Raw genomic sequence first — 23,555 nt, 5'->3', positions numbered from 1 at the left:
AAACAGTGTTTTAGTTCAAACAGCAGTGTACGGGCTTCACAGCCCCACTCCACCTTCCCCAGTTGCAGTGTACGGGCTCCGCAGCCCCACTCGCCCCAGCAACAGTGTACTGGCTCCGCAGCCCCACTCGACCCGGCAGCAGTGTACGGGTTTTGCAGCCCCACTTCCCCAGCAGCAATGTACGGGCTTCGCAGCCCCACTCGCCCCAGCAGCAGTGTACGGGCTCCGCAGCAGTGTACGGGCTTCGCAGCCCCACTCGACCCGGCAGCAGTGTACGGGCTTCGCAGCCCCACTCGACCCGGCAGCAGTGTACGGGCTTCGCAGCCCCACTCGCCCCAGCAGCAGTGTACGGGCTTCGCAGTCCCACTTCCCCAGCAGCAATGTACGGGCTTCGCAGCCCCACTCGCCCCAGCAGCAATGTACGGGCTTCGCAGCCCCACTCGCCCCAGCAGCAGTGTACGGGCTCCGCAGCCCCACTCGCCCCAGCAGCAGTGTACGGGCTTCGCAGCCCTACTCGCCCCGGCAGCAGTGTACGGGCTTCGCAGCCCCACTCGCCCCGGCAGCAGTGTACGGGCATCGCAGCCCCACTCACCCCGGCAGCAGTGTACGGGCTTCGTAGCCCCACTTGCCCCGGCAGCAGTGTACGGGCTTCGCAGCACCACTCGCCCCGGTAGCAGTGTATGGGCCTGCAGCCCCACTCGCCCCGTCAGCAGTTTACGGGCTTCGCAGCCCCACTCGGCCCGGCAGCAGTGTACGGGCTTCGCAGCCCCACTCGCCCCGGCAGCAGTGTACGGGCTTCGTAGCCCCACTCGCCCCGGCAGCAGTGTACGGGCATCGCAGCCCCACTCGCCCCGGCAGCAGTGTACGGGCTTCGCAGCCCCACTCGCCCCGGCAGCAGTGTACGGGCTTCGCAGCCCCACTCGCCCTGGCAGCAGTGTACGGGCTTCGCAGCCCCACTCGCCCCGGCAGCAGTGTACGGGCTTCGCAGCCCCTCTCACCCCGGCAGCAGTGTACGGGCTTCGCAGCCCCACTCGACCCGGCAGCAGTGTATGGGCTTCGCAGCCCCACTCGACCCGGCAGCAGTGTACGGGCTTCGCAGCCCCACTCGACCCGGCAGCAGTGTACGGGCTTCGCAGCCCCACTCGACCCGGCAGCAGTGTACGGGCTCCGCAGCCCCACTCGCCCCAGCAGCAGTGTACGGGCTTCGCAGCCCTACTCGCCCCGGCAGCAGTGTACGGGCTTCGCAGCCCCACTCGCCCCGGCAGCAGTGTACGGGCATCGCAGCCCCACTCACCCCGGCAGCAGTGTACGGGCTTCGTAGCCCCACTTGCCCCGGCAGCAGTGTACGGGCTTCGCAGCACCACTCGCCCCGGTAGCAGTGTATGGGCCTGCAGCCCCACTCGCCCCGTCAGCAGTTTACGGGCTTCGCAGCCCCACTCGGCCCGGCAGCAGTTTTTTTTTTTAATTTACAAATTAAGGTTAAAAGTACGCAATTTGCAACCTTTTAATCATTGTTAGCTAGTCACACTTGAATTTTACAGTACTTTTAAAATAGAAAATAAAAGGCGCCTCATTTTTGGGCTTACTACTTTTTGCAGCAGTTGAAACTGTGGCCTGATTTTGGGCAAACAGTGTTTTAGTTCAAACAGCAGTGTACGGGCTTCACAGCCCCACTCCACCTTCCCCAGTTGCAGTGTACGGGCTCCGCAGCCCCACTCGCCCCAGCAACAGTGTACTGGCTCCGCAGCCCCACTCGACCCGGCAGCAGTGTACGGGTTTTGCAGCCCCACTTCCCCAGCAGCAATGTACGGGCTTCGCAGCCCCACTCGCCCCAGCAGCAGTGTACGGGCTCCGCAGCAGTGTACGGGCTTCGCAGCCCCACTCGACCCGGCAGCAGTGTACGGGCTTCGCAGCCCCACTCGACCCGGCAGCAGTGTACGGGCTTCGCAGCCCCACTCGCCCCAGCAGCAGTGTACGGGCTTCGCAGTCCCACTTCCCCAGCAGCAATGTACGGGCTTCGCAGCCCCACTCGCCCCAGCAGCAATGTACGGGCTTCGCAGCCCCACTCGCCCCAGCAGCAGTGTACGGGCTCCGCAGCCCCACTCGCCCCAGCAGCAGTGTACGGGCTTCGCAGCCCTACTCGCCCCGGCAGCAGTGTACGGGCTTCGCAGCCCCACTCGCCCCGGCAGCAGTGTACGGGCATCGCAGCCCCACTCACCCCGGCAGCAGTGTACGGGCTTCGTAGCCCCACTTGCCCCGGCAGCAGTGTACGGGCTTCGCAGCACCACTCGCCCCGGTAGCAGTGTATGGGCCTGCAGCCCCACTCGCCCCGTCAGCAGTTTACGGGCTTCGCAGCCCCACTCGGCCCGGCAGCAGTGTACGGGCTTCGCAGCCCCACTCGCCCCGGCAGCAGTGTACGGGCTTCGTAGCCCCACTCGCCCCGGCAGCAGTGTACGGGCATCGCAGCCCCACTCGCCCCGGCAGCAGTGTACGGGCTTCGCAGCCCCACTCGCCCCGGCAGCAGTGTACGGGCTTCGCAGCCCCACTCGCCCTGGCAGCAGTGTACGGGCTTCGCAGCCCCACTCGCCCCGGCAGCAGTGTACGGGCTTCGCAGCCCCTCTCACCCCGGCAGCAGTGTACGGGCTTCGCAGCCCCACTCGACCCGGCAGCAGTGTATGGGCTTCGCAGCCCCACTCGACCCGGCAGCAGTGTACGGGCTTCGCAGCCCCACTCGACCCGGCAGCAGTGTACGGGCTTCGCAGCCCCACTCGACCCGGCAGCAGTGTAGGGCTTCGCAGCCCCACTCGACCCGGCAGCAGTGTACGGGCTTCGCAGCCCCACTCGCCCCGGCAGCAGTGTACGGGCTTCGCAGCCCCACTCGCCCCGGCAGCAGTGTACGGGCTTCGCAGCCCCACTCGCCCCGGCAGCAGTGTACGGGCTTCGCAGCCCCACTCGCCCCGGCAGCAGTGTACGGGCTTCGCAGCCCCACTCGCCCCGGCAGCAGTGTACGGGCTTCGCAGCCCCTCTCGCCCCGGCAGCAGTGTACGGGCTTCGCAGCCCCACTCGCCCCGCGAGCAGTGTACGGGTTTCGCAGCCCCACTCGCCCCGGCAGCAGTGTACGGGCTTCGCAGCCCCACTCGCCCCGGCAGCAGTGTACGGGCTTCGCAGCCCCACTCGCCCCGGCAGCAGTGTACGGGCTTCGCAGCCCCACTCGCCCCGGCAGCAGTGTACGGGCTTCGCAGCCCCACTCGCCCCGGCAGCAGTGTACGGGCTTCGCAGCCCCACTCGCCCTGGCAGCAGTGTACGGGCTTCGCAGCCCCACTCGCCCCGGCAGCAGTGTACGGGCTTCGCAGCCCCGCACCCAGTGTACGGGCTTCGCAGCCCCACTCGCCCAGGCAGCAGTGTACGGGCTTCGCAGCCGCACTCGCCCCGGCAGCAGTGTACGGGCTTCGCAGCCCCGCTCCCGCCCCCGGCAGCGGTTGTCATTGCCTCTCCCCAAAACGCAATGTGCCTGCATAAGTTTTCTCCCCCTCCTCCCTAGCACTGGCTCCTGATGCCTTCTGTAATGCCCAGTTCAGGAGGTAATTGATTACATTTGAAATCAATTACCTTCCAACATAAACTTTTTCACTGCCACTTACTAGACTGTGGGTGATGGATGCACACATGGCCTCTCACAGCTTCTCTCTGCAAAGCTGCATCAGAGAGAGTCGCGGGCAGTACTTCTGCAGACTTTGCTGTGACTGTAGGACAGCCAGGTGCCTTCTGCAGACCTGACAGGTTCTCACAGTACTCCAGAGTGTCACGGCATCCCAGTTGGGAATCGCTGCTATAGACACTATTATCCTGGTGCTGACCATTTAATAGGGGCTAGTTTATTGAAAACATTCAGTGATAGGTGACCCTTATAGAATTGATTTCCATCACTGTACATGCCAGGAAACCTGTTCTACATACTCATTTATCAGGTTTGCTTGGTGGGGTTTTCACTAGTTGGAAAATTAAATACAGATTCTGAAGAAAGTCAATTTGTCTGAGGACACAGCCCTACACAGTGGTTGCCACACAGCTGGGTTGCCACAGGTCCATGTGGCTTGCTAATGATTCAAGTGTTCTCTAGCTGTCAATTGTTAATGGCTGCACGGTTTTAGGCACACCACTCGGCCATTAACAGCTGACATAGTCTTTTGGCTATGTCTTGCCTGATTGCTACCTGCCCTGACCTCCAGCCTGATTTGTTATATTGCATGAACTCTGCCTGTCCTGACTGTGGCCTGTTATCCTATGTACTTGTCTGTCCCTTTTTTGTACCACCTTCAGATGCCCTTTTGCCCGCCTGTGCCGCTTACAAATACAAGTGCCGGTCACTGCACAGAGGTTGGAGCAGCGTTTCCGCTCCAACCCCGGTGTATCTCGGTTGGCGCTTCCTGGATATTCCCTTTAAAAAAGAATTGTATATTCACCGTGATGTCTTCTCGGAGTTGGAAAAGTAAGAGATCTCCTTGGTTTTCATTGATCTGTGCAACTGAAGTTTATACTTGCCTTAGTCTGAATTAATAGAAGACTTTTCAATATGAGCCAATGGTTACCAAGAGGTTCTCTACCAAAAAAGTATGCTAAACTAGTAATTTTAAAATGCTTTAATTAATCAATGTTAATGAAAGCCACGTATCACTACAATGAGGCTATAATGTTAAACCCACTGAGTGTATTGTTAGAGCGTAATGACTTAATTAAGATTGTTCTCCTTTGCAATGCTGAATTGGCTGTGGATCTCTATGGGTTCATCTATTCAACAGGTTGCCTGGCAACATGATGTGCCTTTATGCACATGTGCTGCGAATAGAGATGAGCGAACGTGCTCGGCCCCGCCCCTTTTTCGCCCGAGTACCGCGATTGTCGAGTACTTCCGTACTCGGGCGAAAAAATTCGAGGGGCGCCGTGGCGGCGTGGGGGGTTGCAGCGGGGAGTGGGGGGGAGAGGGAGAGAGAGAGGGCTCCCCCCTGTTCCCCGCTGCTACCCCCCGCACCGCCGCGCCTCTCCCCGCCCCCCGGCACCCCCCGAATCTTTACGCGCGAGTACTGAAGTACTCGAAAATGGCGGTACTCGGGTGCGTAAGTACTCATTACGAGTACGTTCGCTCATCTCTAGCTGCGAACATCTATCGGGAGCCATTGGGAGCTATAAGCCAGTGCTGGCTTGGTCACATGGTGGTGATGGAACCCATGACTTCCGGAGCAAGGCGCTGTTGGATGTCGACAGCAGCTATTGGTATATATGTGTGTATATATATATACATACACCAAATGTCCTTCAGCCAAGGGCCTGGAAATGGTTCTGACAGAAACGGGGTCCTGTAATGATGGTGCCACCTGTCTCTGGATGGCGGACAATGAAACAGTTCGAGCTTCTCATACTTATCAGACTATCCTCTCTACTGGTGGTCTGTTAAAAGTATCCTGAGCTTGGTCAGCTGGTGTGCCCTCACGCATCCACTGATCCCAACACCTCCTAACATAATGGTCAGAACGGCCCTGTTGTCAGGCAATTAGTCCGTACGACCATCCAGCTTCTCGCGTCACAATAATGCACCACTTCTCAAACTCTGTTAAGTGGGTAAAAATGTCTTTTGATTGTGTCATCAAGGCGTCTAGTGTTCAACCAGCTCTACACAAGTGGAAAAAGAGGTCCACTGCACACTTCATGGTGTTACTCTTAAAGGTTACTCTATTTCTCATCGTGTTCAATTGCTTGCCTACTACTGCATCTGCGTGTACCTGTTCAAAGTACCTTGATGGATAATTGTTAGAGATGAGCGAACGTACTCGTCCGAGCTTGATATTCGTGCGAATATTAGTGTGTTCGGGATGCTCGTTACTCGTAACGAGTACCACGCGGTGTTCCGGTTACTTTCAGTTTCCTCTCTGAGACGTTAGCGCGCTTTTCTGGCCAATTGAAAGACAGGGAAGGCATTACAACTTCCCCCTGTGACGTTCAAGCCCTATACCACCCCCCTGCTGTGAGTGGCTGGGGAGATCTGATGTCACCTGAGTATAAAAATCGGCCCCTCCCGCGGCTCGGCTCAGATGCCTTGTGAGTTAGCTGAGGGAAAGTGGTATCGTGCTGGAGCTGCTGTAGGGAGAGCGTTAGGAGTTAGTGTAGGCTTCAAGAACCCCAACGGTCCTTCTCAGGGCCACATCTAATAGTGTGCAGTACTGTGTTAGCACTGTATTTTTTTTTTTTTCTTCAAAATTGGATCTGCAGAGCATTGCGCCCTGCAATAGGGACAGAAGTGGTGGTTAGGCAGGGAGAGTGTTAGCAGTGAGTGTAGGCTTCAAGAACCCCAACGGTCCTTTCTAGGGCCACATCTATCCATGTGCAGTACTGTCCAGGCTGCTGTTAGCAGTGTTGCATTTTTTTTTCTTTTCTCAAAACCGGCTGTGCAGACCATTGCACCCGGCATTAATACTACAGGGATAGAATTGTGTAGGCAGGGCCAGAAGACATACATTATTCATTGAATAGATGCAGTGTGGCTTGTCCTTTGAAAAACAAGGGAAAAAATTCTATTTTGGCTGCAGGCTTGCGCCAATTTTTTTCCTGCATGGGAAATCCCTGATCTGCTGTAGCGAATAACTTTGCATCACTGCAGTTCTCTGACACATTTGCAGGGCCACAACACAGTTATTAAACTTAGTAGTATTCATTGAATACACGCAGTGTGGCTTGTCCTTTGAAAAACAAGGGAAAAAATTCTATTTTGGCTGCAGGCTTGTGCCAATTTTTTTCCTGCATGGGAAATCCCTGATCTGCTGTAGCGAATAACTTTGCATCACTGCAGTCCTCTGACACATTTGCAGGGCCACAACACAGTTATTAAACTTAGTAGTATTCATTGAATACACGCAGTGTGGCTTGTCCTTTGAAAAACAAGGGAAAAAATTCTATTTTGGCTGCAGGCTTGCGCCAATTTTTTTCCTGCATGGGAAATCCCTAATCTGCTGTAGCGAATAACTTTGCATCACTGCAGTTCTCTGACACATTTTCAGGGCCACAACACAGTTATTAAACTTAGTAGTATTCATTGAATACACGCAGTGTGGCTTGTCCTTTGAAAAACAAGGGAAAAAATTCTATTTTGGCTGCAGGCTTGCGCCAATTTCTTTCCTGGCTTGGAAATCACTGGTAATACAGCATGCTGAGGGGTAGGGGTAGGCCTAGAGGACGTGGACGCGGCCGAGGACGCGTAGGCCCAAGTGAGGGTGTGGGCACAGGCCGCGTTCCTGATCCAGGTGTGTCACAGCCGACTGCTGTGTGATTAGGAGAGAGGCACGTTTCTGGCGTCCCCACATTCATCGCCCAATTAATGGGTCCACGCGGGAGACCTTTATTAGAAAATGAGCAGTGTGAGCAGGTCCTGTCGTGGATGGCAGAAAGTGCTTCGAGCAAGCTATCATCCACCCAGAGTTCTGTGCCGTCCAGTGCTGCAAATCCGAATCCTCTGTCTGCTGCTCCTCCTTCCTCCCAGCCTCCTCACTCCACTACAATGACACATGCTCAGGAGTGGGAAGACTCCCAGGAACTGTTCTCGGGCCCCTGCTCAGATTGGGCAGCAGTGGTTCCTCTCCCACCAGAGGAGTTTATCGTCACTGATGCACAACCATTGGAAAGTTCCCGTGGTCCGGGGGATGAGGCTGGGGACTTCCGGCAACTGTCTCAAGACCTTTCAGTGGGTGAGGAGGACGATGACGATGAGACACAGTTGTCTTGCAGTGAGGTAGTAGTAAGGGCAGTAAGTCCGAGGGAGGAGCGCACAGAGGATTCGGAGGAAGAGCAGCAGGACGATGAGGTGACTGACCCCACCTGGTGTGCAACGCCTACTCAGGACAGGTCTTCAGAGGGGCAGGCAAGGGCAGCAGCAGGGCAGGTTGCAAGAGGCAGTGCGGTGGCCAGGGGTGGAGGCAGGGCCAGACCGAATAATCCACCAACTGTTTCCCAAAGCGCACCCTCGCGCCATGCCACCCTGCAGAGGCCGAGGTGCTCTAAGGTCTGGCAGTTTTTCACAGAGACGCCTGATGACCAACGAACAGTGGTGTGCATTGCAACCTTTGTCGCGCCAAGATCAGCCGGGGAGCCACCACCAACAGCCTCACCACCACCAGCATGCGCAGACATATGATGGCCAAGCACCCCACAAGGTGGGACGAAGGCCGTTCACCGCCTCCGGTTTGCACCGCTGCCTCTCCCCCTGTGCCCCAACCTGCCACTGAGATCCAACCCCCCTCTCAGGACACAGGCACTACCGTCTCCTGGCCTGCACCCACACCCTCATCTCCTGTCCTCGGCCCCATCCACCAATGTCTCGCACCGCACAGTCCAGCCGTCGCTAGCGCAAGTGTTGGAGCGCAAGCGCAAGTACGCCACCACGCACCCGCACGCTCAATCGTTAACCGTCCACATAGCCAAATTTATCAGCCTTGAGATGCTGCCGTATAGGGTTGTGGAAACGGAGGCTTTCAAAGCTATGATGGCGGCGGCGGCCCCGCGCTACTCAGTTCCCAGTCGCCACTACTTTTCCCGATATGCCGTCCCAGCCCTGCACGACCACGTCTCCCGCAACATTGTACGCGCCCTCACCAATGCGGTTAGTGGCAAGGTCCACTTAACTACGGACACGTGGACAAGCACAGGCGGGCAGGGCCACTACATCTCCCTGACGGCACATTGGGTGAATTTAGTGGAGGCTGGGACAGAGTCAGAGCCTGGGACCGCTCACGTCCTACCCACCCCCAGAATTGCGGGCCCCAGCTCGGTGGTGGTATGTTCGGCGGTGTATGCTTCCTCCACTAAAGCACCCTCCTCCTCCTCCTCCTCCTCCTCAACCTCTGTCCCGCAATCTAGATGTGTCAGCAGCAGCAGGACGTCGCCAGCTGTCGGTGTCGCGCGGCGTGGCAGCACAGCGGTGGGCAAGCGTCAGCAGGCCGTGCTGAAACTACTCAGCTTAGGAGATAGGAGGCACACGGCCCACGAACTGCTGCAGGGTCTGACAGAGCAGACTGACCGTTGGCTTGCGCCGCTGAGCCTCCAACCGGGCATGGTCGTGTGTGACAACGGCCGTAACCTGGTGGCGGCTCTGCAGCTCGGCAGCCTCACGCACATGCCATGCCTGGCCCACGTCTTTAATTTGGTGGTTCAGCGCTTTCTGAAAAGCTACCCACACTTGTCAGACCTCCTCGCAAAGGTGCGCCGGCTCTGCGCACATTTCCGCAAGTCCCACACGGACGCTGCCACCCTGCGCACCCTGCAACATCGGTTTAATCTGCCAGTGCACCAACTGCTGTGCGACGTGCCCACACGGTGGAACTCTACGCTCCACATGTTGGCTAGGCTCTATGAGCAGCGTAGAGCTATAGTGGAATACCAACTCCAACATGGGCGGCGCAGTGGGAGTCAGCCTCCTCAATTCTTTTCAGAAGAGTGGGCCTGGTTGGCAGACATCTGCCAGGTCCTTCGAAACTTTGAGTAGTCTACCCAGGTGGTGAGCGGCGATGCTGCAATCATTAGCGTCACCATTCCTCTGCTATGCATCTTGAGAAGTTCCCTGCAAACCATAAAGGCAGCCGCTTTGCGCTCGGAAACAGAGCCGGGGGAAGACAGTATGTCGCTGGATAGTCAGAGCACCCTCCTGTCTATATCTCAGCGCGTTCAGGAGGAGGAGGAGGAGCATGAGGAGGATGAGGAGGGGGGGAAGAGACAGCTTGGCCCACTGCTGACGGTACCCATGCTGCTTGCCTGTCATCATTTCAGCGTGTATGGCCTGAGGAGGAGGAGGAGGAGGAGGAGGAGGAGGAGGAGGATCCTGAAAGTGATCTTCCTAGTGCGGACAGCCATGTGTTGCGTACAGGTACCCTGGCACACATGGCTGACTTCATGTTAGGATGCCTTTCTCGTGACCCTCGCGTTACACGCATTCTGGCCACTACGGATTACTGGGTGTACACACTGCTCGACCCACACTATAAGGAGAACCTTCCCACTCTCATTCCCGAAGAGGAAAGGGGTTCGAGAGTGTTGCTATACCACACGACCCTGGCGGACAAGCTGATGGTAAAATTCCCATCCGACAGCGCTAGTGGCAGAAGGCGCAATTCCGAGGGCCAGGTAGCAGGGGAGGTGCGGAGATCGAGCAGCATGTACAGCCCAGGCAGTGCAACAGTCTTTAAGGGCCTGGACAGCTTTATGGCTCCCCAGCAAGACTGTGTCACCGCTCCCCAGTCAAGGCTGAGTCGGCGGGAGCACTGTAAAAGGATGGTGAGGGAGTACGTAGCCGATCGCACGACCGTCCTCCGTGACGCCTCTGCCACCTACAACTACTGGGTGTCGAAGCTGGACACGTGGCCTGAACTAGCGCTGTATGCCCTGGAGGTGCTTGCTTGTCCTGCGGCTAGCGTCTTGTCGGAAAGGGTGTTTAGTGCGGCTGGGGGAATCATCACAGATAAGCGTACCCGCCTGTCAACCGACAGTGCCGACAGGCTAACACTCATCAAGATGAACAAAGCCTGGATTTCCCCAGACTTCTCTTCTCCACCAGCGGACAGCAGCGATACCTAAGCAATACGTAGGCTGCACCCGCGGATGGAAGCATAGTTCTCTCTCACCATCCAAAACGGGGACATTTCTGCTTCATCAATCTGTGTATAATATTCCTCCTCCTCCTCCTGCTCCTCCTCCTGAAACCTCACGTAATCATGCTGAATGGGCAATTTTTCTTAGGGCCACAAGGCTCACTCATATAATTTTTCTAAAAATTTTTTATACGTTTCAATGCTCTTAAAAGCGTTGGAACTTTAACTTGAACCAATTTTTCGTTAAACTGGGCTGCCTCCAGGCCTAGTTACCACTTAAGCCACATTAACCAAAGCGATTAATGGGTTTCACCTGCCATCTTGGTTGGGCATGGCCAATTTTTACTGAGGTACATTAGTACTGTTGGTACACCAATTTTTTTGGGCCCTCACCTACAGTGTAATCATAGGAATTTCTATGTTCTTCGCCTGCACTCATGGTACAGAAAGGTGTGTGGGGTTGGCCTACACTTTAGCTACATAAATGTAACTTGGGCCTTGGCTATACTGCAGCTACTGAAATGGAACTAAGACTGCGCTCCCACTATACTGCTGCTTCGGAATTGTTACTGGGGCCTGTCTTGAGTGCTACTATTACTGAAATGGAACTAATACTGTGCTCCCCCTATAATGCTGCTAGTGATATGTTAGTGGGGCCTGTCCTAATGCTACGGCTGAAATGTTACGAATTCTGGGCTCAGCCTATACCGCTGCTAATGGTATGTCTCTGGGGTGTGGAAACAGAGGCTTCCCAAAGACATGATGGCGGCGAGGCCATTTCCCACCAACGCGGTTACTGTTAAGGTGCATATAACCACGGACACGTGGAGAGGACACGTAGTGCCTCAAAAACATCCCCCTCCTCCTCCAACAATGAAAACATTCTTGGCAAATGCCTTTGCATTGGTTCGTCTGGTGGCAGTCCAAGAATTTCACCTTTACCGACACAACAAGAGAGCCCCCCCACCATCCCCCCGCCACGGCCCACTTAATCCTGGCCGCATTCCGAAAACCAACAAAATACAACCGTGCTACTAGGTCCGCAGTCACCACCACATTACCACCAACGCGGTTACTGTTAAGGTACATATAACCAGTCTGACTGGGGCATACAGACACCTTGACAGAATGAATAGTGTGTGGCACATAGGTTCCCCATTGCTATGCCCACGTGTGCAGCTCCTGATGGAGGTGGCACAGGATTGGATTTCTCATTGCTTCTGTACAGCATTGTGGGCTATCGCCCCACCACTTTTAAAGAGGGTCGCTGCCTAGCCGTGCCAACCCTCTGCAGTGTGTGCCTGCAGTTCCTCCTCATGGCAGACGCACTTATAAATAGACATGAGGGTGGTGTGGCATGAGGGCAGCTGAATGCTGCGCAGGGACAGTTTGGTGTGCGCTGTGGACACTGTGTCATGCAGGGGGGAGGGGGGTTGGGCAGCATGTAACCCAGGAGAAGTGGCAGCGGAGTGTCGTGCAGGCAGTGATTGTGCTTTGTTGTAGCTAGTGTGGTGCTTAGCTAAGGTATGCCATGCTAATGAGGGCTTTTCAGAAGTAAAAGTTGTTGGGAGGGGGGGGGGCCACTCTTGCCGCTATTGTGGCTTAATAGTGGGACCTGTGAACTTGAGATGCAGCCCAACATGTAGCCCCTCGCCTGCCCTATCCGTTTCTGTGTCGTTCCCATCACTTTCTTGAATTGCCTAGATTTTCACACATGAAAACCTTAGCGAGCATCGGCGATATACAAAAATGCTCGGGTCGCACGTTGACTTCAATGGGGTTCATTACTCGAAACGAACCCTCGAGCATCGCGATAATTTCGTCCCGAGTAACGAGCACCCGAGCATTTTGGTGCTCGCTCATCTCTAATAATTGTAAATTCAATTATATTGCAAAATATCAAAGTCAGTAAATCTGCGTACTCCCAGATTACTAACATACTACTGGACTTGACTCATTTATTTCATCATCATGTGATTGTTCCCAGCAAGAGTAACCAAGTAATCTTGTAGATATGATACCTTTTAATGGCTAACAAAAATACATGATGTAATAATAGCGAGCTTGCGAACCAACGCAGGGTTCTTCTTCAGGCTTAGCCCAGCGTGGTTTCTCTTGCTGGGAACAATCACATTTTGCTCTACTGGCTAACACGGTACCAACCTTTGTTTTCATTATTTCATCATCATTGCATCCCGGGGGGCCAGTTGGAGTACTGGCATCACCGTGACAAAACAGGCCTTCCTGCCACCCATACTACGGTATGTTCCATGGCTCATTGCAATTGTACTGTAATTATTTATATGATCTTCAGAGTTTTAGTATATATTGCTATATGGTCACTGTACGGGAGGTAATGTCTTTGTATCAGCAACACTATGGTAGTATTATGTGGTCATTTACAGTATTCGGCCCACATATAGTGTTGTTTTTGGTAATATTGATTTTTGTAGTAGTCTTTATTCAGTAACAGTATGTTGGTATTATACACTGTGTTGTGTTATTATGTGATCATACTGTGGCGCTATTATTTGCCTTTTTTATATAGTGTTATTATTGTTTATGTTGGACTTGGGATAGTGGGATTTGTTCAGTGATGGTATTGAGGTAATTATATGGGCCAGGATGATTACAGTGATGCTGTGTATTTGTATTTTCTTCACTTCTGCCAAATAGTTTTAATAGCTGAATAAATGTTAATAAAGTTATATTTATTTAGACCCACTAGGGACGTTACAATGAAATCTTGAGTTTACTTGGTATAGCAAAGAATTATTCCCTGTGTGTCTAAAACTCCAAAGCAATCTATCAGGCGGTGCTGAAGGCTCAGCCTAATAGGTATACAGTTGTGGCATGGATGATGTATACCTCTAGTTCTAATGTGTTTTTCGCTTCATAGTAAATTTGCTATGCATGCAACATAGGCTTCTTCCCTCCTACTGCCTTCATGGCTGTGGTTGGCAATTTGCTGACCACTGCCACTTGCTGCTGGTTTGGGCCAACCTACAACATGGGGCTACTTTTTAAGTTTTTTTCCAGTGAGTTCACAGTGAGGAGGAAGGGGGTCATGGGACATGTTTTTGAGATAGGCAAAGGTCTTAGCAGTGAGACCCACACCAATCAGACTTTTATCACCTACCGTATTGATGGGTGTTAATAATGTGTTTTCTATTACAACCCCTTTAACTGTATCTCCCTTACTGAACTTAAGCCCCCATCTCTGTATATAGATGATAATCATCCAAGTACAGAATTTTTTTTAATTTTTGTTAAAGGGGTTGTCCCGCGGCAGCAAGTGGGTCTATACACTTCTGTATGGCCATATTAATGCACTTTGTAATGTACATTGTGCATTAATTATGAGCCATACAGAAGTTATAAGAAGTTTTTCACTTACCTGCTCCGTTGCTAGCGTCCTCGTTCCCATGGAGCCGACTAATTTTCGCCGTCTAATGGCCAAATTAGCCGCGCTTGCGCAGTCCGGGTCTTCTTCTGTTCTCAATGGGGCTCCGTGTAGCTCCGTGTAGCTCCGCCCCGTCACGTGCCGATTCCAGCCAATCAGGAGGCTGGAATCGGCAATGGACCGCACAGAAGCCCTGCGGTCCACGGAGGGAGAAGATGCCGGCGGCCATCTTCAGCCGGTAAGTAAGAAGTCACCGGAGCGCGGGGATTCAGGTAAGCGCTGTGCGGATTTTTCTTTAGGTCCCTGCATCGGGGTTGTCTCGCGCCGAACGGGGGGGGGTTGAAAAAAAAACAAAAAACGTTTCGGCGCGGGACAACCCCTTTAAAGGTGCAAAACCAGATAGGGACAGAATAAAACCGACTAAAATTGGTGGCTGGAGGTAATCATTCTGTTTTGAGTAACATATATTCTTGTGACACAAAATGTATCAAAGGAGTATCTGGTTACCAGACAACATTCCTCTTAGGGCTCATTCACACGACCATATTTGTAAAACGCTGCATGGGTAACGCAGTGTTGTACCAGTCTGTGTGAGCCGGCTATCGCCGCATATGGCAGCGAGTGCACTGCACATGACAGCTTTTTTTTTTCCTCCTCTCTATTCCTTGCTCTGTCTCATAGCGGGGTTGCGTATGTATCATCGCCCATAGACAATGTATTGCATACGCTACCCATCAAAAAGAATAGGGCTCACACTGCATGATAGGCTGTGAAATAGAGCATGCTGCGATCTTTGTCACTCAGTTTTAAATAATAATGATAATATAATAATCTTTATTTGTATAGCGTCAACTTATTCCGCAGCGCCTTTGAGGCACATAGGGAACACAGATTATATGAAATTTACAGAAATTACAAGAGTTACATGTGGTATTCAATTATTCAGAGACAGAGGGGGGGGGGGGTGATACAGAAGGTACAAGGGCAGGAGGTGGAACAAGGGGGAACACAGCAATGTGACAATAACATGATATAGAGTTTTTAGAACACAAACGGGGTGGGGGTAGTACAGGGGCTATGGGGCAGGAAGGGTACATGATAGGGAAAAGTGGAAAGCCTTAGGGAGGTGTGGGGGACTAGATCAGGAGGTTTGATCTGCTGCTTTGAAGAGGTGTGTCTTTAAGGTGCGTTTGAAGTTCTGTGCTTCTGCAATTGTCTGGATGTTTTGGGGTAGAGCATTCCCTAGGATCGGTGCTGCTCTAGAGAATTCCTGGAGGCGAGCATGCGAGGTTCGTATTAGAGCGGTGTTTAGTCTGAGTGTGTTAGAGTGGAGTGCGCGGGATGGGTGATGTATGAACAGGATGGAATTGATGTATGGTGGTGAGGCGCCATGGAGAGCATTGTGGGTGAGGGTGATGAGTTTGCATTGAGTTCTATAGTGTATGGGCTGCCAGTGCAGCAACTAGCATAGCGCAGAGGCATCTGAGAAGCGACTGGATAGGAAGATGAGTCTAGCTGCCACATTTAGTATGGATTGTAGAGGGGAGAGTCTGGTGTGGGGAAGGCCAATGAGCAGGGAGTTGCAGTAGTTGAGTGTACTCGGAAATGCATGAGGGTGACGAGTGTCTTCAGTGCATCCGTGGTGAGGAACGGACGGATTTTAGCAATATTCCTGAAGTGCAGGTGGCATGTTCAGGCCAGATATGGGAGGGGGGGGGGGGGTTGAAGGAAAGGTCTGAATCCAGTGTGACCCCCCCCCCCTTCCCCCTCTACAAGGCAGTGGGTGTGCTGTCTGGGGATTATGATGGTGCTAGATACTGATATGGAGATATTGGAGGGAGGTCAGCTGGTTGAGGGTGAAAAGACAAGGAGGTCAGTTTTTGAGTGGTTAAGTTTGAGAAAAAAGGAGGATATAGTGTTGGATACAGCAGACAGTCGGTGATGTTTTGGAGGAAAGGTGCAGAGATGTCCTGGAAAGAGGTGTGTAGTTGGGTGTCGTTAGCGTAAAGATGGTATTAAAGGCCAAATCTGCGGATGGTTTGTCCTATTGGGGCTGTGTAGATAGAGAAGAGGAGGGAGCCGAGGACCGAGCCCTGGGGGACCCCAACAGTGAGGGGGAGGAGGAGTGGAGAGGAGATAGAGCAGGCAAAGGAGGTGCCAAAAGAGCGGTCAGAGAGGTAGGAGGAGAACCAGGAGAGAGCAGTGTCCTTTAGGCTGATGGTGCGAAGCATAGCAAGGATGAGGTCCTGGTCGACCGTGTCAAATACAGCAGAGAGGTCAAGGAGGATTAGTAGGGAGTAGTCACCCCTCGATTTGGCCGTCCTCAGGGCGGTTTTGGTCGAATGTAGGGTGCAGTAGCCAGACTGGAGGGGGTTAAGGAGTTATCAGAGAGAATGTGTGTGAGGCAGGAACAGACCACCCGTTCAAGTAGTTTGGAGATGAAGGGAAGGTTTGAGATGGGTCAGTAGTTGGAAGCGTCGGTCGGGTCAAGGGTCAGTTTCTTTAGCAGAAGGGGATATGATGGAGTGTCTGAATGAGCAGGAGAAGATACCAGAGGTCAGGGAGAGGTTGAAGATGGTGGTGAGCTGGGTAATAACTGCTGAGGAGAGGGAATGGAGGAGGTGAGAGGGGAGATGGTTGCTGGCACAGGTGGTAGGGCGAGCAGTGGAAAGCAGTCTGGACACTTCTTCCTCTGTCGTTGGTTCTAGTATAGATAGTGAGTGAGTGATGGATGGATGCAGTACTGCTTCTTTTGTTGTTTTGGATACTATGGGGAAAATGTTAATGCGTGCACAGTCATGTGTATGGAAATTTTGTAGTGGTGTGCACTTCTTTGGGGGAAGTTTGTATTTTTTTTAATCACATTTTGCGGTATTTATTCATTCATTTTTTATTTTACTATGGGGCACAGGTTAGCAGGGAGCACGCGTGTTCCCTGCTCTCTCTACATAAAACAGTGATCAATGGTAACTGCACGTTCGATCACTGTTGGCATACATAGAAATGCAGAGAGGGTGGCACATCACGTCTTCACTGCATGCCTCCAAGCCCTTGTCCGCTGAAGGAGTCTGTGTAACGTCATTACTAACATCATTGGATTCCCTAGTAACTACCCAAATTCAGAAGCTTCCACATTTGCGAAAACTGTGCTTAATATGAGCACTGTGTTCAGGGCTCCGTGTACAGGGAACTGATTATATCCATTGCCTGTCACACTACAGGATTGGGCTGTCAGTCTGACAACCCGATCCTGCCAACAGCACAGTGTGCATGAGTACACAGCACCATCAAACACAGCATGTAAATTTAGTGGCCGTAGACACAAAAATCAGTCTGCTAACCCGTTACTTACATACTGTGGTCAGAATGGGGTTAAACTTTTATAACATGACAATTTTGGTTGCCCCGCACAGATTTGAACTATTTCAACGCCATAAATGTTATTCTAAACTGTTATCCTAGTGTTCTTGGTAGTTCAGACACATTAGATATTAGTGAAATTTTTACTTCATATTACTTGCTACTTAACTAAATATATTTTCTATCAAAAACCACATACTCGCAAATGTTTTTGTTTAAAAATAGCTTTACCTTGCAATAAGCACCTTTACTACCAAAATATTTTTAGAACATGTATAGAAAACCCATTCACTGGGTTGGAAAACATAAAAAAAAGTAAAACAATCTGGCAATGTACGAGATTTTAAAAGGGTTATAAGTGTTTAACCAATCGGTTGAACCAATACAAGTTTTTAAGAAAAACTAAATATTTACAATGTTCACATGTCCCTGTACATGGAGCAAGACGAGGTGAGCTCCTAGGTCAGTGATGGGAAGCTTTTTGAGCTCGGTGTGTCAAAATTCGCCAAAAAACCAAGCATAACTCGGGTGGTGTGTCACTTCGAGAAAAAAAACATAAATTTGCGATATTTATAGTTTAAATAACAAAAATGTGTAATTGTAATGTATAACTGTATTTAATAAACCCAAAACACCCATAGCACAGGCCCTCGCCTCTCGCTGCCTCCTCCTCACTTACCTCAGTAACGATGAGCCCCCAGCAGTTAAAGTGCCCCTCACACCAGCCCCCAGCAGTTAAAGTGCCCCCCACAGTGGCCCCCAGCAGTGACAGCTCCCCCCAGCAGTGACAGCACCCCCCACACCAGCCCCCAGCAGTGACAGCACCCCCCACAGCTCCCCCCAGCAGTGACAGCAGCCCCCTGCAGTGACAGCGCCCCCCACAGCGGCCCCCATGGTTCTGTCCAGGGTCTGTCCTGATTTCCGTCTCTGTGCAGCTTTCTGCATAAGGCCTTATTCACACGGGCTACAAAATTTGCATGTATGTGAAGCCCATGGATTCCAATGAGTTCTTTCAGGGTCCAAAACATCGCTCATGTGAAAGAACCCATTGGAAACCATGCGTTTTTGTAGAGCTACAAAATTGTGCAATTTTGTAGCCTGTATGAATAAGGCCTAAAAGATAGAATCATGACAGAACTAGCCCTGAAGTAGTAAAATGCAAATCTGCCGAAATTTGACTAATCGCCACTAGAATGTTTATGCAAAGTATCTTTTTGGAAACCCTTTTAGCATAAAACAGTATAAAAATGCATATCTTCACGTACGACAGAGTAAAGATTAAACAAAAAGTTAATTTAATGTGTAATGGTTGTCATTCTCTATGTTGGTTCACGCCATAACGCACTACAGAGAATAGTTCGTGATAAGGAATGACTACTGAAAAGCCTCCTCTCTCTACAGAACAGGCAGTGTCAAGTATTATTAAGCTCAGTGGTCATTGTGGAAACTGCAGGATGTTAGTTTTTTTTTGTGTAAATTTAGATCAGAATGCTGAAAATTTTTTTAAAAATCAACAAATTCTTCAAAAATATAAAATTCATTTTAACAGGCTATAGACTTGAAAACTAGAATGGACACTGAGCAGCCAGGAAAGCCTTCCACAAGCCAAGGCTTGCAGACTCAGGTAGATAAAACCATTTTTCCATCATGCAGTGCATTATTCCATGGTCACATAGTCGTCTACTTTATGGAAATTCTTCTGGAATCCCTGCGTAAGTTTTTTATTTTCTTTCAGGCTGAATCAGCTTCTGATATGCTACAGAGAGGATACACTACTGCCTTCCATAGGCCACAAGTGTTCATAATAAGATATATATTTGTCTTAAAGTAAATGTAGCATCCAAAAATGACCTATTATATAAGGCTGCCTTCACACCTGCGTTAAGGCACTTATTCCGTCACAATTCCATCTCTCTGTTCTGTTTTTGGAGTAGAAAAGCAGAAGTAAATGTTTTGGTTTTTTTACCCATTTCTCTTAAAGGGGTTGTCCCGAGGCAGCAAGTGGGTCTATACACTTCTGTATGGCCATAATAATGCACTTTGTAATGTACATTGTGCATTAATTATGAGCCATACAGAAGTTATAAAAAGTTTTTTACTTACCTGCTCCGTTGCTAGCGTCCTCGTTCCCATGGAGCCGACTAATTTTTGGCCTCCGATGGCCAAATTAGCCGCGCTTGCGCAGTCCGGGTCTTCAGCAGTCTTCTATGGAGCCGCTCGTGCCAGAGAGCGGCTCCGTGTAGCTCCGCCCCGTCACGTGCCGATTCCAGCCAATCAGGAGGCTGGAATCGGCAGTGGACCGCACAGAAGAGCTGCGGTCCACGAAGACGGAGGATCCCGGCGGCCATCTTCAGCGGTAAGTATTGAAGTCACCGGACCGCCGGGATTCAGGTAAGCGCTGTGCGGGTGGTTTTTTTAACCCCTGCATCGGGGTTGTCTCGCGCCGAACGGGGGGGGGGTTTAAAAAAAAAAAAACCCGTTTCGGCGCGGGACATCTCCTTTAATAGGGGTTTCAGAAAACAAATTGCTGTCTGTTTCCTTCCATATGTTTCCATATTTTACTGTAAGAAATAACGCAGTCTGCAGCGCTATTTTTTCTGGTAAAGAAACATAATGGAATAGAAGAAAACTGGCAGCAGTAGTTTTTTTTTCAATCCAATTGAAAGCAACAGAGAAAAAAGGGAACTGTTTCTTTAATTCAGTTTTTTCTCATCCAAAAACAGCATAGGGAGACAGAATTGTGATGGAATGCTGTAATGTATGCGTGACATCAACCCTAGTTCAATGTTTCTGTTTCAACATACATACGCCATCTTAACTGCATTGTGTCACTCATTAATGTCATCTTTTCACTTTTTCCTATATTTTTGGGGTGATTTTTGTATTTTTGTTGCTTATTCACACCATTAGCACACATGTATAACTTATTATGTTTCATTGTTCTTTTGTATGCGTCATACATGCACTGCTCTAATGAGTGACTTATTTTAAATATGCATATCACATTCCCAGCCTTTGTGTTCTATCTTACCTTCCATTTTGGCTTCCATTTAGCTCTTTCCTGTATATGGGATCTCCGTTCATCATTACTATATTGTGCGTGTTTATTCAACCATTTGTTATATACTGTTTATAAGAACTCATGCTAAAAGGTAGGATATACCTCTGATGACCTACAACTGTAGCAATACGCATGGTACTTCCATATAACAGGTCAGCATCCATTATTATGATGTGCACATCAGTGGGGAGTAATGGCTGTCTTGAATTTTTCATGTCTCTCCATAATTTGTTTAACCTGATGATCTCAGTGACCATCTACATGGGAAAACCATGTTGGCATTGGATGCAGTGTAACATGTCTTAGGGTTTTGTAGAGTTAACAGCAGGGTTAGCCTCCGTGGAGTGGGAGTGCTCTTGTCAGGGCAATTGTAGAGCTTCTTATAGGGTTCGTGTGTTATCAGAGCATCGCCTGAAGCCCATTCTAGTTGATCCTGGGATATTATCTATACATGTGGTATCATGAATATCAGAGTTTGAATCTACAAACTGTGAGTACTGTAGGAATACCTGCTGTCTAAACCTTAACCCTAGGAGTACTCGCATTATTTATGCACTTTATTACTATGTGTTTTTTTATGGAGGTATCCTTCTGCAGTGATATGTGCTTTGTTTGCCCCTGGTACTTTTTACAATTACTGCAGTGATATTGGTTCAACCAATAGGTGGTATAAAATTAGACAAAGGAGTCTAAAGGTGCACCAAATTTATCATCCAGCATAAGCCACTGTGCTAAATGTGGAGTATTTTTAAACTGTCTAGTCTACGTTTGCATGAATTATTAGATGGGACTAGTAAAAGTGCCCCAGTGTCTTTTTAAGAGCCAAGCAATGCCCATGATAACTTTAACATTTTTTCCAATGGTCATGTCACAGCTTGGTACCAAGATGTCAGGACAGGGGCATATCTATAGGGGATGCGGTTGCACTTCGGCCCAGGAGCCTTAGGGGGCCCATAAGGCCCCTCTTCTCAATATAGGGAGCCCAGTACTATGAATAAAGCATTATAGTTGGGGGCCTCGTTACAGGTTTTGCATTGGGGCCCAGAAGCTTCAAGTTATGCCTCTGTGTCAGGACCCTCCAAAGCTACAACTGTAGGTCTGCACCTCCCTAAGGTTATTTAGCGCTGCCCTAGAACAACGATACATTACGTGCCCACAAACTACCACCTAGTCTGAAATATTGTGCCAGGAATTAACACACACACATATATCATGCACGACTGCCTGTTTACTGTGGATGGAAGCAAGTAGGCCAGAATGACACCGCTCCGCCTTCTTTTACTGAGTAATGATCAAAAAAAGTGTTGTTTTTTTTTTAAAAAAACCCACAAAAAACAGGAATGATCATCACAGGGACAGCTTTCGGGTGCTTCCATGTAAAAGGTTCTAAGCTAGGGGAACTAAACTAGGGAATTTATCAATGCAGAGGTGGGATTCTGCACTGAATGCTGAACAATGTTGGCAGGAACAAAATTAATGGAGGATGACATGGACTTTGGATTACCTCACTGATTACCTTTCACTTTGGCTTGAGTGGTTTTTGACAGATTTCTATTGATCTGATTGCCATATATTTAAAGTAGTAGTCCAGTTTTATATTTATTATGTCTTGAAAAAATTTCCACCTTCCTAATAGGCTTTTTGGTTACTTTTACAGAGGACACTTACCGAATTTTCTGCCGTATAAGATGACTGGGCGTATAATACGACCCCCAACTTTACCCAATTGAAGTGCATTGAAACGCCATTAATGCATTCCAATGCATTTCAATGGGGAAACTAACTACCTGTCGTCTTATACGCCGGACTAACCACCTGTAGAAAAAAAAAATCAATACTCACCTTCCGCAGGGTTCTGCGATGATCTGCGGTGCTGCTGCAGACTGTCGCTCCCTCCTCCATGCCGACAGAGCATTGCTTTCTGGATGCGGGGCTTGAATGCCCCGTCTCCTGAAAGCTAATGCTGTAATTGGCTAACTCAGCGCGGCGTCAGCCAATGAAAGCCGGCGCTGTGTTAACCAATCACAGCCATTCAATGTTTTGTCGGCGTGGAGGAGGGAGCGACAGCCTGCAGCAGTGCCGCAAAATGCCGCGGGAGGTGAGTATTTATTTATTTTTTCTACAGGTAGTTAATCCGGCGTATAAGACGACCCCCGACTTTTGAGAAGATTTTCCTGGGTTAAAAAGTCGTCTTATATGCTGGAAAATACGGTAAGTGCCCGACAGTCATCCCGATGATTATTGCTGCTGTGCTTTCACACAGGAACCATTATTCACTTTATGTAGGCGGAATGTGTCGGAGATCATTTCCGGCTGCCCACTTGCTTTTAGAGTAAACAGGCAGTCCTTCATAGATGAACAACTAACTGCCTGGTTATAAGGGTTGATTCTCGTTTGATTTTTATGCCTACATAAACTGAATGATAAGCGAATGAATTTTCGGTAGTCCTTCAGACGCTGGCAGTATTTACACTGAATGACTATTGTTCAGTTTTGCACAATACAGCGATAAACTGAACAATAGTCGTTCTGTGTATAAAGGGGCCCTTTGGTGCAGCCCCTCACTTTTTTAAGATACCTGCCAGGAGTGAGATTTGTGCCACTGCGTTTACCGCACGGAAGATCGTCTACACTGATGCATAATAGCAACACTTCAGCTATTTATGTTGGACCAGAGTGGGCCCAAAGGCACCTTTGCCACATAAGACAACGGTCTAATAAATGGCACGTGATAGATGTAGAGCCTGGTTATGGAATTTGCATTGGGACCCAGGAGTTTTAAGTTACACCACTTGGTAAGGAAGACCATTGTCCCAATTCACTGACTACCAGCAAAGACTTTGAAAATGGTGGAATTGATTGCAAATTCTATAACAGCTTTTCAATACAATAAAGCCTTATTTACATTAAACCACCTTACAGCTAAATGACATTGTTTAAAATCCATGGGTTTCCAATTATTTCAAACACCATTTGGCCTTGCTTTTCTACAGACTTAAAACCCTTAGGTAAAGTCCACACGGGGAGGTGCAAACCATGCCTACCTACTGTTCAGTTTTAAAATTGGTTAAAGTTGTTTTACCAAGAATTAATCCTATTCCCTATA

This window comes from Eleutherodactylus coqui, chromosome 6, assembly GCF_035609145.1.
Source record: "Eleutherodactylus coqui strain aEleCoq1 chromosome 6, aEleCoq1.hap1, whole genome shotgun sequence".
NCBI classification, from domain to species: domain Eukaryota; kingdom Metazoa; phylum Chordata; class Amphibia; order Anura; family Eleutherodactylidae; genus Eleutherodactylus; species Eleutherodactylus coqui.
The sequence above is the reverse complement of the archived record's forward strand: the minus strand, read 5'-3'. Positions refer to the sequence as shown.